Consider the following 13,262-nt stretch of genomic DNA (forward strand, 5'->3'; position numbering starts at 1 on the left):
AACAACTCACAAGTGTTTTCCTGATCACTCCCTCTGATCCAAGGCTCTGGCGCCACCTGGTGGCCAACCAGTCTCTCCTCACCCTGCTCGGAGTCGGCACCTTGTCCAGAGTCTTCCATCTCCTCCAGGGCCGACTCATAAGACCCCTCACTGTCGGAGTCTGGCAGCAGCTCCAACGGCTCCTGCGGGGCCACAACAGAAAGGAGTCCTTTTGGCATCATATAGTTAAAGCAAGTCAATCAAAAGCCACTTCTCCCTTTCCAAAGACATAGTATGTTACCATCTACTTAGGGCCATAAAAGACTGCCTCCTGGAGCCATTGGACCTGTTGCAGGCATCAACTTTGGAAGCCATATTAACATGTGGCTTCCACGTTGCCACATTCCCGTGCTTGGGAAATTCAGAGGGGAGATTGAGTAGAGGGAATGTAGTTAGACATAATAGCATTCTTCTTTTCGGTCAAGGTCATGGCATTCCTGCACCTGGAAGAGGAGTGGTTGAAGTGATGTCTTCAGTGGGATGGATTGGGATTGGACCAAGTGATGGACTGATGGGTGCAAGGGATGGGACTTTTGGACTTTTGATTTACTGAAGGAAAGCCCGGAAATCTCAGATTCGGGTTTTCCCAGTTGTGCCTGTATACCTACTCTAATAAAGGGGAGCTTTGAGAAAATGACTGTCTCGGAGGTTTTCATTGGAGTTAGGTCTTTCTGGAACACTAACAGCAGGCTGAGGTTCAACCAGTGGTGGGTTCCTACCAGTTCAGATCAGTTCAGCTGAACCGGTAGTGGTTTGGTGGCCTGGCTCACTGGAACTGGCAGCGACCCAAGCTTGCCATGCCCCCGAACTGGTTCTCCAGGCAATGCCATAGTTGCCACCATCTTGTTTTTCACTTCTGCGCATGCACATAACAATTTTTATTGCACTGCGCATGCACGGCAGAGCGCATTAAGCACATGCACACATGGGGCATGCACATGAGTGAACCAACAGTAGTGCCTGCTGGAACCCACCCCTGGTTTCAACATATTTGATAGCACTGTTTTGTGGGAGCTTGTTAGAGTCATTCCACTTCTAAACAAGCTAACACTTTTATAATATAGCCCTTTTTGTTCTGGGGGCGGGGGCTTGCCTCAGAATCTGGACCATAATGAAAATGGAGGTGGGGGAAAGGATCCAATTTGTTCCCAAAGGTAGAGGTTTAGAAGGTTTGGGGTGGGGGGACTGATTCAGAGCTGGAAAGCCATACTTTATTGCAGTGTTTCTGAATCTTGGCGACACTAAGATGTGTGGACTTTTAATTCCCAGAATTCTTCAGCCAGCACGGCTTCTCCTACTAATGTGGTTACTTCTGGGCATGACTTGCACTGGAAAAGCCTGAGCAGAATTAGGCTGTGATGAACATTCAGTGCTAAATCTTGTAAGGTAGAGCGATGTGCCTAAAGCCTTTGGAGGTTAGTCCCTCCTTAATGCAGATCTGCTTTCCACCCAACATCCTATGAGCTACAGATGACTGAAAATCCCTGCAGTCATGGAATGTGGCCTGCTTTTTCCTGTGGATCAACGTAAGAGACCCAGAGGGACATTGGAAGTCAAATGGGGGGCAAACCAAGCGTTGCTTCTACAAAGTCAACACAGAGATATTTGACCCATTCATATTGTAGCTGGCGGAAATAAGAAAAAAAATTATGGCCCCAGGCTCTTCTCCTCCAAAGCTGTACCTTCTAACAAAGACACACTGCCCAAAGGCCACTTATGCAAGCCAGTATACAACCTTGATACTCCTCTGATGTGAGAAGTATACAGATTGATATAATACATGCAATACTTTATGTTAGCTTTTGTATGGTGGTTTTTAGTTCATTGGTATTCTTTTATTGCACAACAAGAAAACTTTATCTTGTCAAATATAGAACTGCAATCAAACTGAAATTGTAAGCACAACAAAGCACTCTTCAATTTACATCTGCTGAAATGAAATGATGACAAAGTGAGAATTTGTTTTTAGCAGAAACCTGTTTTCCTTCACTTTCTCTCCAGCAAGGGCCTTCATTCAGCTTTGCTGTTTCCAACAGGACCAAGCCAGTTAGCTTCTGAATGTTTACAGTCAGAATAGGAAGGGCTTCATGTCTGCTGTTTCCACCTTTGAGAAGACTGTCAAACCTTCCCCATCCAAATAGGAGAAATGGCTTCTTCTAAAATGGCCTCTTTTTCCAAATGGTGCTGTCTTTGGCCTTCCTCTCGCTTGGCACCAATGTACAAGAGCCACTGGAATGTATCATTTGGAATGCTAGGAGCCTCTTGGTGCAAGATGGAGGAGGATGCCACATGGGACTGCCAAGTATTTCTTCTATCTTGTTGCAAATTGGAGTTTAATTGAAAGATCAAATTGTGTTATTTACCTGTCACTGTATGGTTTCTCATTAGTTTTACCATGACATCATGAGAATGGACCGGTTTTTGAAACGCTATACGGTTGCTATAAATATTCCTTTGGCAAGTGTTCCTATTCAAGAATGCAATGTCCAATGTCTTTCATATCTGGATTTGGCAGAATGTAGACTCTAAAAACTAAAGAGACACTTTCGCAACCAGGAATTAAGGGGTTCCTACAAAATTTGCAGCTACTGCATGAATCCTCAGCAACGCTGGGTCTGATTTTAAAATCCGCTTTGGAATGGCTTGCCTTTAGAATTTGTGTGTGCTCCATTGCTAAAGGTTTTTAAGACGAGATTGGAGAACCATTTATCTGAAATGGTATAAGGCAGGGATGTCAAACTCAAGGCGTAGGGGATCTGGCCTGTGGGGTGCTTAGATCTAGCTTGCGGGGCTGCTGTAGAAACAGTGAAGAACCATCCCGTGGTGGCTCTGCCGGGAAAAGTGGAGCTTTGGAGCGCAGCCCACCTGGGTTTCATTTTTGCTGGCAGAGGGTTGCAGCAGACCATCGCAGCCAAAAACGGAGTGATGTCAAGCTGGCCATGCCCACCCCAGCACCCAGCACCCTGAGGTCAAACAGAACCCTGATGTGGCTCTCAATGAAATCAAGTTTGACACCCCTGGTATAGGGTCTCCTGCTTGAGCTTGGACTAGAAGACCTCCAAGGTCTCTTCCAACTCTGTTATTCTGTCACTAGTCTAACTGCTGTTTAAAGAACATCTCATCTTTGGTATGGGCAGCAATATTTGGAGGCTGAAAAGAATTGTTATATGAATTTTGTGATCTAGAGAATTTTTTCCTTCCAATACTAGATTTCTGTATACCTGATTTTGTTAGTCCTTCAGTTGAATTATCAATCAGTATTAAATTCCATGAATTGTATTTCAGCACATAATGGAGACTATCAGATTGGGAAACAGTCCTGTATGCAAATGGAGAGATCATTTACTTCTCTTCATGCAATTGAGGTGCTTGGTTATTTGATCTTGATGTTTCTACTTACTAATCTCTTTAAATGACAATTTCTCCAAGTATTGAGCTCACATTATGAAATCTTAATCTGCAGTTGAAGTTAAAACTGAAATCAATTTTGGAGTGTTTCCAGATTACAGACTTCTTATTTTAGCAGGGATTAGATACAATATTTCATAACCTGTCAGTAGGGATGGAATAGAAATTTATTTCAGTTGCATTTTAATACAAACTTAGCTAATTTTGCACTTCCAAAACTAATAAACTGAGAACTCGTTATATTTAATATTAACATTTCCCCCAATTTTGCAGTGAATTTGCAGTATTTATGGAAAAGTCTGCATTGTATGGAAAAGTTCCCCCAAAAGTGTGTATGTTAGAAAAAAAGATGCAGGATTTATTCTACAATCAGCTCATTGTTACTGGTTTTTGAATCAGACAGTATTGATCGTAGGTTATTTAATTAAAAGAAAAAGCTAAAGAATTAACCCCAAGTTCAATTGGTTGTATTGTTTACTATAGTTCATTTAGGAGTGTTTATTATCAGAATAAGCAAATGGATAGAAAAAAATTTGGAGAACCAGCTGCTTCTTAGCATCAGTTATTCTACTGATCTTGCACATTAGAACATTAGAAGGATTTCTATTTATTGTTTTTGATCTGTGAAGGTCTCCCTTTTAAGCTGAACAAAGGCATCGCTGCTTACCCTGAGCACCGAATTGTGAAAAAGAGGGTGTACACATGACTCCGAAGGTAACAATCCTCGAAAGTCTCTATAGCATCTGCAGATGAGTGGTTTTGCCAATGTGGAATGGAATTTCAGACTCAACCTGCATTTCAAATGCCTAATAAAGAAAATTTGGCAAAATAAAAACATGGCATCATGGCCCTCTCAATTCCTGGCAAATAGATGGGGAAGAAATGGAGGTAGTGATAGATTTTATTTTCTTCGGCCCCAAGATCACTGCAGATGGGGACTGCAGCCAAGAAATTAAAAGACCCCTTGGAACTGGGGAGAAAAGCTATGACAAATCTAGACAGCATAATAAAAAGCAGAGACATCCCCCTGCCAACAAAAGTTCGTATAGTCAAGGCTATGGTTTTCCCAGTTGCAATGGATGGCTGTGAAATTTGGACCATAAGAAAGGCTGAGCACCAAAGAATTGAGGCCTTTGAACTAGGGTGCTGGAGAAAACTTCTGCAAGTCCCTTGGACTGCAAGGCAATCAAACCGGTCAGTCCTAGAGGAGATCAACCCTGACTGCTCTTTAGAAGACCAGATCCTGAAGATGAAACTCAAATACTTTGGCTACCTAATGAGAAGGAAAGATTCACTGGAGAAGAGCCTAATGCTGGGAAAGATTGAGGGCAAAAGAAGAAGGGAATGCTAGAGAACGAGGTGCCTGGATCAGAAGTGGGTTGCTTCCAGTTCGGCCTGGATCAGGTGAACTGATAGTAGTGGTAGTGGGAGGCTCTGCCCATCCACCTGGACACTTCTGCACATATGCAGAAGAGTCACGCAAGCAAGTGCGGGAGCATGCCCAAACCGGTAGTAAAAAAATTTGGCAACCCACCACTGGTCTGGATGGAGTCACTGAAACAGTAGGCATGAGCTTAAATGGACTCCAGGGGATTGTAGAGGACAGACAGGCCTAGAAGAACATTGTCCACGGTGTCGCGATGGGTTGGACATGACTTCACAGCTAACAACAACAACAATAAAGAAAACAGGATCCCATCTCAGTGACATGCCTCAGTTGGCTTCGGTTATTCACTAGAGATGAGACATACCATGTTGAGCTAGTATTTAAGAGAAGCTGGATCTCTACTGGAGTTAGGAGGTAAATTCCCACACACTGTCCAGTGCTTATTACACTGTCTTGTAATGTTACAGAGGCAGTCAGAGCAGAACTCCATTTCATGTTCTGTTGAACTTTACTACTTTATCCTGAGAGTCCAAATTTTTTGCTCTCAAAGGTCCCTCCATGAATTACAGAACATAACATCCTTCATTTATGCACCATTTAATTGCAGTTTTTCCTGTTGAATGTGGAATTTCCAAGCAGAAAAGTGCAGCGGCTTGCTCAAATTAGCAACTAACACTGAATAGTTGCCAGGGCTGAAGGATGGGGAGGATCAGGGCTGCTGTTTTCTAATTAGAAGCAGTAATAAGCATCCCATTAATCTGAAAATGCAACTAACTGCCTCAGGAGGTAACGGTCAATCCATCACTGCAGGTCTTGAAGACTGAGCTCAGAAGGGTAGGCAATTTTCACCCAGTGTGAGGATGGTGAGGATGACTGAAGTCTCCTTTTAACCTAGCTTGGGTTTTTTGGTTTCGACATGGATTGTTATTCTGCTAGCTCTACCCTTTTTTGTTTTGTGTGGGGTTTTTCCCCCCAAATAATTTGGAAATCGCCCAGAGTTGCTGGGAGTCAAGTAGCATATAAATTTAAATAATATATTTTGGGGAAGGACATGTTTGGAGAATCTGTTATGGGCGTTCTTGCAAAATAGCTTCTCTGGTGAATGATTGCAGTGGTGAGTGTGGTCAGCCACAAAAAATGTACAAGCTACCAGAAGATAAAGTGTAGAGTAGTGGTCCCCAACCCCAGTGCCTTGGCCCACTGTGGCCCATTGAAAACCGGGCCGTGGAAGCAGCAGGTGGATGTGCGCACACAGAGTTTCACTTGCGCATGCAACGGGCAGGTGAACATGCCCAGCTCCATTTGTATGAGCAGCAAGTATGCGTGCCCTCTACTCACACGGAACCATCCCCAATCCCACATCAGTCCGCAAAGCCAGAAAGGTTGGCGACTTCTACTGTAGAGGATATTCCTGCCTTCCCAGAATGGTCTCATTCCTATCTCAGTTTTTCACTGTTATTTTTCCTAGAGAGTTGGGAACATAACCATATTAAACGGTAGCCATACACCATTCTTAGCCTTCGTATTACCACCATTTGTTCAATGACCATTCAAAGTTATGACAACACTGAATACATGGTCCTTACGACCAATCCTTTGTGTTCTGGCTGTTACAGTATCCCCATCATTATGTGATTGTGATCTTGGTTCTTGGTACTTGGCTCATAATTCTGATTTCACGGTTGACCTTTGGTCACAGGATCATAATTTATGTCGTTCCTCCCCATCTTACACAAGCAAAGCCAATGGGGGAGCTGGCAGGAAGTCAGAAGCTGTGATCATATGAGGTCCATCGATGCTTAATGACCCATGAAGTCCTTGTTTAATGATGGCAACTGGACTGCTGGAATGGCCATTGCCAAGTGGCATCGTCATGTGATGACTTTACAACCACATCACTTAGCGACAGAGTCCCAATTGCCATTGTAGCCTGAGGACTACCTGTACTATCCACATAGTCAGAAAGATGATGCTGGTTTTTACTTTGTAGCACACTAGATTAATTAGTTAAAAGGGCTTATGTAATAAAAGCAGCAACAAGAAAGCACTAATGATAGCTGTTTTAATTATTGTAGCAGGTGGGCTCTTTTTTATTGATTCCGAAAGAGTTCAGTTGATGCTTAATTCACTCCTGAGCCTGGTTCAAGCTACCTCAGATTTGGGTTACTGTCAGGGTTCCAAATAGCATCCCAAATTAAATCAGAGTTTGAGGCAAAGGATTCTTCAAATTTCCGATTTATTAAAAGAGCCATGTTGGCACATCTGGGAAAACCTAAATCTGAAAGCTTCCAGGTTTTCCCAACCATCTGAAAGTTCAAGATCCTTCCCCCACACCCACAAGTCCGTCACATGATCCAATCTTCCACTGCCACGCTGACAGCTTCCACCTATCCAGTTCCGGCCAGGTGCAGAGACAAGGATGACCTTAGCTTTCTAAGAAGAATGTCATTATGGCTAAATATCACCCAACTCCGTATAATCCTCCCTCCCATTTTCCCACAATAGAAAGTGAACAGTAGAAAGAGTGGCAGGCCTGAAGTCCAAAAGAAAAGATGGATTGCAGGTATGATAACACACTTATAAAACTAAAATTTTTGGGTCCTAGTTAAGTGGTTCTTACTCACAGGGAATCTTTTCAAAGCAAAGTACCTTTGGTTGAAATAAGTGTCAAGGCTTTTCACACAGTGGCAATTTGTATGACAGGAGTTTGTAATTCCAATGCCAGACTTTTGGGTCAAGAATCAAAGCATCCGGACTTCTGGACATTTCAAGTAGGGCACTATATTTTGACCTGCTTTGTTGTTTAAACAGTTGCTGAATTAGCTCTCAGCCAACTGGTACTACAAAATGCAGCTGACAGAAAACGTCAGTGACCTTTCTGACATTTCTGATATTCAAGACATGCCTATTCCCCCCTAATGAGATCTTGAAAGGAGCAGGTTTACTTTTATTTTAAAAAATTAAAGTCAATCTTGAACGCAAGCTTTGAATGGAGCGGCTGAGTGTTTTATAATCTTCACTTTCGTCAGTTGAAGGGTGTTGTGAAATGGGAAGAGGATAATTTAAAACTTCCCTGGCAGAGGGTTTCCAAGGGCTCCATCATGAAAGTAATTACAACTGGTTGCCATCAATTAGTCTTGAGGTTTCTGACATGCTCTGCACTTCTTCGTCTAGCACACTGTGTGAAAAATATGAAGGAAGATACCATGGAACCTTGTGTCCCAAGACAGCAACAACAGGAGTTATTTGTGTAAGATTTGTATCTTATGCCAATTCTGGAACAGAAATGCTAACTCCAGAATTGTGCATACAGGTAGTTCTCGACTTACAAAACACAACTGAGCTCAAAATTGCTGTTGCTAAGCAAGAGGGTTGTTAATTTTCCCCCCCTTTATGGGCTTTCTTGCCACGGTTGTTAAATGAATCACTGCAGTTGTTAAGTTACTAAGAGGGTCAGGTGAATCTGGCTTCCCCATTGACTTTGCTGGTCAGAAGGTCGCAAAAGGTGATCACATGACCCTAGGATATTGCAACCGTCATAAATATGAGTCAGTTGCCAAGCATCTGAATTTTGATCATATGACCATGGGGATTTCATAATGGTTGTTAAGTGTGAAAAATAGTCGCTGTTTTCAGCACCATTGTAACTTTTAATGGTCACTAAATGAACTGTTGTAAGTCAAGGACTATCTGTACTTGCACATAGGGAACACCTGGAATTTTTTTTGTCTGAAAAAAATCATTTTTAAGTCAATGAAGCTAAACTTACTTTCTTTCCTTCCTTGGAAAATATGGTCACACACACAATTATAGCCAGAATTCCAATTTTAATCATTACTGTCAGTCTAGCTGAACTAGTGACTTATAATTTATTAAGATCTTGTGTTTCTGCATATCTTCAGAAGTTATTGCAAAATAAGAGTAGGCAGAGAATGATCTTCTAGATCAGTAGTGTCCAATCTTGGCAACTTTTAAGACTTATGGGCTTCAATTTCCAGAATTCTGGGAGTTGAAGTCCAACTTGCCCAGGTTGGACACCCCTGATCTAGAAGAACTCTCTTAAAATTGCTCAGGTGGGACACTCCTGATCCAAGACATCTGTTTGAAGACTGTTAGGAAGACGTCCTTGTTTCTTCAGAACCATCTTCATAGTATTATACAATATGAAAAATAAGAGAAAGCTTGCTCTCTCTCCCCCCCTGTGTGTGTGTGTGTGTGTGTGTGATGTCCACTGTTTTGCCTAATCAAGCAAAATGCTTTATCTCTGGTGGCATAGATTAGCCAACAATTTCAGAAAATTATTGTGGCAATTATGAATTTTAGAGCCACCTGGATCCAGTCAGTTTTCTCTTTTGGTTCTGGGTGCCATCACACTATCCAGACAGAAATCAAGCAGAGTTCGGATATCTTCCTGGACAGATGTCTTCAAGAGCAGATGGATTTTGACCAAATCAATCTTGGTCACCAACTGCACTTATTCCTGGACAGTCCTTCTCAGTCATCTTTCACCTTTATTACTGGAATGGACTCTACATGAGCAAACCACGCTTGAGGACCATTTGAAGGCTACTGCAGGTCCAGAATGCAGCAGCCTGAGTAGTTATGGGCAAACCTAGCTATGGCTATGTAGCAGTTCTGCTTCATGAGCTGCAGTGGTTACTAGTAGTCTTCCAGAGGCAGTTGAAAGCACTGGTTGTGCCCTATAAAGCACTTACCAGTCCAGAGCCTTATTTCTTCAAGACCTCTTTTTTTGTGATTATTTCTGCCCTTGGCAGAAGGGTGCATGGGGTCCAGGTCCCATCATTGTCATCTGATGAAATTCAACAGATGTGCTTCTCTGTTGACATGCCTGTCTTACAGAACAGCAATCCCTGTGAGATTTGGATGGCTCCAACCGTACCTGCTTTTTCAGAGACTTGGCTTTGTTCCCACGCATCGAGTTAGGAGGTTCTGTGCCAACCTTGATTGCTTTTTGATTATGTTTGCTTGGACCACATTCACTCTGACCTACTATACTTCATTGTACTATAACATCTTTGATGATGATGTGCTGTTTTGATCTATTGATTGGGCTACTATATAAATAAATAAACTGCTAACACTTAAATGACTGTAGATGTTTTAAAACAACTATGGTGTGAGTACGTAGCAGGACATAAGCAGTATGATAGCTTTTCTATATCTTGATATACAAGGGGATACACACGTGTAAGTGTGCCTGAGTGTACAGAATGGTCCGGTCATTTAATAAATAAAACAATTCAACAACTTATAATGAATAAAAAGAGCAAAATCACAGGTTGTTTTATATATAGGAGAAAAACTACGTATATTGCCTTAAGCTCCTGTACAAAAGGACAGGAAATGAGTCAGATAAATAAACACACTCACAAAAATAGTGACTTGATTGCTTGAAAGTCCTCTTCCTTGTACCATTTATCTAAAAGATTTGCTGACAGATATACATATCGACAATATATTGCTGCAATAAATCATAAGCATTGGTTTCCTAACTTGTTTAATAATTGTTTGGCCATCTTTATTTACAAAAAAATCAATTGCTGTTGATAGATTTCAAATAGATTTCAATTTGATGATGTGAGGATTGATGGTAAAGTTGTTTTTTCATCACTGTCATAACTGTGATTGGTCACTAAATGAGAAAGTCACTAAATGAAGACTACCTACACTATAAGATGAACGCTAACTTCCACGGGCACAAAATGAAATTGCAACCCACTTTTTGTGGCTTGGTATTATGCAGTATTGCTCAAGGGACAATTTGGCCCTATCAAAAGCCAGGTCACAAATCTGTCCAAATATCTCCATATCAAGAAACCATGGCAACTTTTCTTCAGAGGAGACTACTTCTAATCCTTCTCCCTGACCAACTGTGTGTATTTTCTATGTGGTTAACAACATACACTTTTAGTGATTTTCTGGGCACGCAGCCCATTTGTGCAAAAGGGAATAATTAAAGGATGGACTCCCTCATTTTCTTTCAGACACTTTGATTTATTGAAAAGCTTTCTAGCTGTCAAGGCTTGCTTGTTTGATAGTTTCAAAACCTATTCTGAAAATGGGTCAAATTCCTCCAAGAAAATATTGTCTTCTAGAATTTGCCCAGCTTTCTGTTTTCCTTTTTTGGGGGGAGGTGGGGGGGTGTAGTTTTCCATCCTCTCCAAAATATTTTGGCAGGAAAGATTGGAATTTCCCAGATCCATTGGAAAAAAAAATCAAAAGTGTATTGGTCTGCATAGTCTCATGAATTCCAGTTCTAGATCAGAAAGTAATTTCTGGGTTTGTTCTGGATTTTGAGATATTATTTGACTGCTAGCATGTGTAATTTGTTTTTTTTTGGGGGGGGGCAAAAATAAAAATAAGCAAATTTAAGAACATAGCACATTTCAGTTTTCTCAAGCAATAGAATCACGATTAATTATATTGACTGGCATTTTGTGATTTTAAAAAAATCTAATAAACTGGATTGGATAACAAAAGAGTGGCTGTGAAATTAAATGGTGTTTGAGTTTTGGGTCCCAGTTACTCCACCCTTTGCTCTGTAGGGATAGCTGGTAAAGCATCATCTCCTAATGGTCACTATTAAAACACTTTAGATGTTAATTGGAACAAGCAGAACTGTGCTTACATAAACCTATCTGAAATTAAGTCTGATTAATTTTTAAAATAAGGCTCACGTCTGAATGGACAGAGATCTTTTCCATATGATGCATGCACTTTGTGAACAGATTTTGAAGAAAAATGAAACAGCGCAAAGGATTCACAGGTCTGCGACTAAAAACCTGTTTGATTATTTTCATCTAATTTCCATGTATTTTGGTGTGCTGAAAAAAATAAAATATTGAAAAAACTCCTAGACATCATGATTTGCCACAACATGCAAAATTGTCTTCAAATTTATCATTTTTTAAAAAAATTTGGTATTTTTTTTATTATGGGTTTTTAACCAAATTTAAAGTTCAAATTACTATTAATTAATTCACATAAGTGCATTTAAGATATAAAATGCCAAAAAAACTTTAAAGGGTTTGTCCGACTTCTAAGGAAGTTTTAAGTCTGTGCTTCTAATGGTAGAAGGGGTTAATCTTTCCTGAAGAATCCAGTGGGAGGTAGACACAGGGCAGATAGCAGCATCTCCAGTCAGTGCAGGGGGTGAGCTAGCACTGTGACGTCTCGTGTACAGACACAGAGCTGCTCTCTCCTGCATGCCACACTTGTGCATGAATCATTATCAGGTTCTTGGTTCTAGGCTGTTCACACTTTTTCATCGCAATTCATGTTAGCTCGTCATTCTTCAACCATTATGTTATGGCTCCATGAAAGTGTATTAATTCGCCAGACAGTTTCTGTTTCATCTGTGGTGAATATACAGTGTTGAAGCAAAAACAGAATATTACAGACTTTGTGAAAAAAATATACTTTGCATACTTTGGACTAAAAATTGGAGATCAAGATAAAGTTTGGGCGCCTCATAAAGTGTGCAAACAATGTGTTGAGGACCTCCGAAACTGGTTCAAGGGTAAGAAAAAATCTTTCTGTTATGGGATTCCTATGGTATGGCAAGAGCAAAAGAACCATAGTGATGACTGTTACTTTTGTTCATGGGATGTGAAAGGGTTTAATTCCAAATGGAAGCATTCCCTTTCATACCCCAATCTTCATTCAGCAATTCGTCCCATCCCCCATGGCAAAGATATACCAGTACCCAAGCCCCCAGCTACCTTGGAAGAGATACCTAGCTCCGATGAAGGTGAACCAGATGACGAATCAAGGTCTGACTTTGAAGATGATACAAGACCAAAATTGTTTTCTCAGGAGGAGATGAATGATTTGGTAAGAGATTTGAATCTTCCCAAAGATGCCACTGAGTTACTCAGATCAAGGCTGAAAAGCAGGAATTTATTGTTGCCAGGAGTGTCATCTTCATGGTTCAGACATCGTGAAAAGGAGTTCGTTCCTTACTTCACCCAGGAAGACAAATTGGTTTATTGCATCGATGTTGAAGGTCTGATGGGTCAATTTAAAATCCAATATGATTCAGAGCAATGGCATCTTTTTATAGATTCTTCAAAAAGAAGTCTCAAAGCAGTTTTACTCCACAACTGTTTCTATGCTTCCATACCTGTAGGTAATTCCATACACTTGAAGGAAACCTATGAGAACTTGGAATTGGTTCTTCATAAACTTAAATATGAAGACCATGGTTGGCAAGTGTGTGGGAACTTGAAGGTCTTGTGAATGCTGCTTGGGCAACAAGCTGGGTATACCAAATACCCTTGTTTTCTGTGTCTATGGGACAGTCGAGACCGACAAAATCACTGGACCAAGAAGAGTTGGCAGCCGAGGATGTTAACAGTCGGTGAAAAAAATGTCCTCCAAGAAATTTTGATACCTTCCCATAAAGTTC

Source organism: Thamnophis elegans, chromosome 4 (genome assembly GCF_009769535.1).
Source record: "Thamnophis elegans isolate rThaEle1 chromosome 4, rThaEle1.pri, whole genome shotgun sequence".
NCBI lineage: Eukaryota > Metazoa > Chordata > Lepidosauria > Squamata > Colubridae > Thamnophis > Thamnophis elegans.